The sequence below is a fragment of the Arachis hypogaea genome, chromosome 20, assembly GCF_003086295.3.
Source record: "Arachis hypogaea cultivar Tifrunner chromosome 20, arahy.Tifrunner.gnm2.J5K5, whole genome shotgun sequence".
NCBI classification, from domain to species: Eukaryota; Viridiplantae; Streptophyta; class Magnoliopsida; order Fabales; family Fabaceae; genus Arachis; species Arachis hypogaea.
This window is the reverse complement of record NC_092055.1, coordinates 112,283,067-112,285,065: the sequence shown is the minus strand read 5'-3', so window position 1 is coordinate 112,285,065 and position 1,999 is coordinate 112,283,067. Positions and strand designations below refer to the sequence as shown.

General features: G+C 33.5%; 1 non-coding gene across 1 annotated transcript; it reads right to left on the bottom strand.

Annotated features, from left to right (window-relative positions):
• Positions 1–1,346: 1,346 nt before the first annotated feature.
• LOC112787430 (small nucleolar RNA R71) lies at positions 1,347–1,454 on the bottom strand. The gene has a single exon (XR_003194845.1). It is a non-coding gene; the product is annotated as a small nucleolar RNA R71 (small nucleolar RNA).
• Positions 1,455–1,999: the final 545 nt, after the last annotated feature.

Sequence of the window (1,999 nt, the reverse complement as noted above, 5' to 3'; positions counted from 1 at the left end):
AATCTAGTTGTTTCTTATGAGTCAAATCAAATTTTCAATTTGAAAATCTCATCTTTTTCAAAATCTTTTTCAAAAATCAAATCTTTTTCAAAATTCTTAGTTATTTTCGAAAATTCCAAAAAATATTTTTCAAAAATCTTTTTCTTATTTTTATATTAAATTTTCGAAAATAACATAATCAATTAATGTTTTGATTCAAAAATTTCAAGTTTGTTACTTACTTGTTAAGAAAGATTCAAACTTTAAGTTCTAGTATCATATCTTGTGATTTCTTGTGAATCAAGTCATTAATTGTGATTTTAAAAATTTAAATCTTTTTCAAAAACTAATTTTTATCATATCTTTTCAAAAATATCTTCTTATCTTTTCAAAATTTGTTTCAACTAACTAACCAACTTTTTGTTTGTTTCTTATCTTTTTCAAAACCACCTAACCAACTCTCTCTCTCTAATTTTCGAAAATATCTTCCCTCTTTTTCAAAAATTCCTTTTTTATTAACTAATTATTTTTATTTTTGATTTTAAAATTTTTTGAAAAAAAAAATTTCTAACATTTTTCAAAAACTATTTTCAAAAATCACTAACTCTTTTCCAAAAATTATTTTCGAAATTTTCCTCTCCCATCTTATTCTATTTATTTATTCATCTACTAACATCTCATCTCACATCTCTACCCTCCTCACAGTTGTGTTTCTTCCATTACATTACATTCTTTGTCTCCCCATCTTCTTCTACTCACACAGGGATCCCTATACTGTGGTATAAAGGATCTCTATTATTATTATTATTTTTCTGTGCCCTCTTCTTTGTCATATGAGCAGGAGCAAGGATAAGAACATTCTTGTGGAAGCAGATCCAGAACCTGAAAGGACTCTGAAAAGGAAACTAAGAGAAGCTAAAATACAACAATTCAGAGATAACCTTTCAGAAATTTTCGAACAGGAAGAGGAGATGGCAGCCGAAAATAATAATAATGTAAGGAAGATGCTTGGTGACTTTACTGCACCTAATTCCAATTTATATGGAAGAATCATCTCCATTCCTGCCATTGGAGCAAACAACTTTGAGCTGAAACCTCAATTAGTTTCTCTGATGCAGCAGAACTGCAAGTTTCATGGACTTCCATCTGAAGATCCTTTTCAGTTCTTAACTGAATTCTTGCAGATATGTGATACTGTTAAGACTAATGGAGTAGATCCTGAAGTCTACAGGCTCATTCTTTTCCCTTTTGCTGTAAGAGACAGAGCTAGATTATGGTTGGATTCTCAACCCAAAGACAGCTTGAACTCTTGGGATAAGTTGGTCACGGATTTCTTAGCCAAGTACTTTCCTCCTCAAAAGCTGAGCAAGCTTAGAGCTGATGTTCAAACCTTCAGACAGAAAGAAGGTGAATCCCTCTATGAAGCTTGGGAAAGATACAAACAGTTGACCAAAAAGTGTCCTTCTGACATGCTTTCAGAATGGACCATCCTGGATATATTCTATGATGGTTTATCTGAGCTATCAAAGATGTCACTAGACACTTCTGCAGGTGGATCCATTCACCTAAAGAAAACGCCTGCAGAAGCTCAAGAACTCATTGACATGGTTGCTAATAACCAGTTCATGTACACTTCTGAAAGGAATCCTGTGAGTAATAGGACGCCTATGAAGAAGGGAGTTCTTGAAGTTGATACTCTGAATGCCATATTGGCTCAGAATAAAATATTGACTCAGCAAGTCAATATGATCTCTCAGAGTCTGCATGGAATGCAAGCTGCATCCAACAGTACTCAAGAGGCATCTTCTGAAGAAGAAGCTTATGATCCTGAGAACCCTGCAATAGCAGAGGTGAATTACTTAGGTGAACCTTATGGAAACACCTATAACTCATCATGGAGAAATCATCCAAATTTCTCATGGAAGGATCAAAAGCCTCAACAAGGCTTTAATAATGGTGGAAGAAACAGGTTTAGCAATAACAAACCTTTTCCATCATCCACTCAGCAACAGACAGAGGA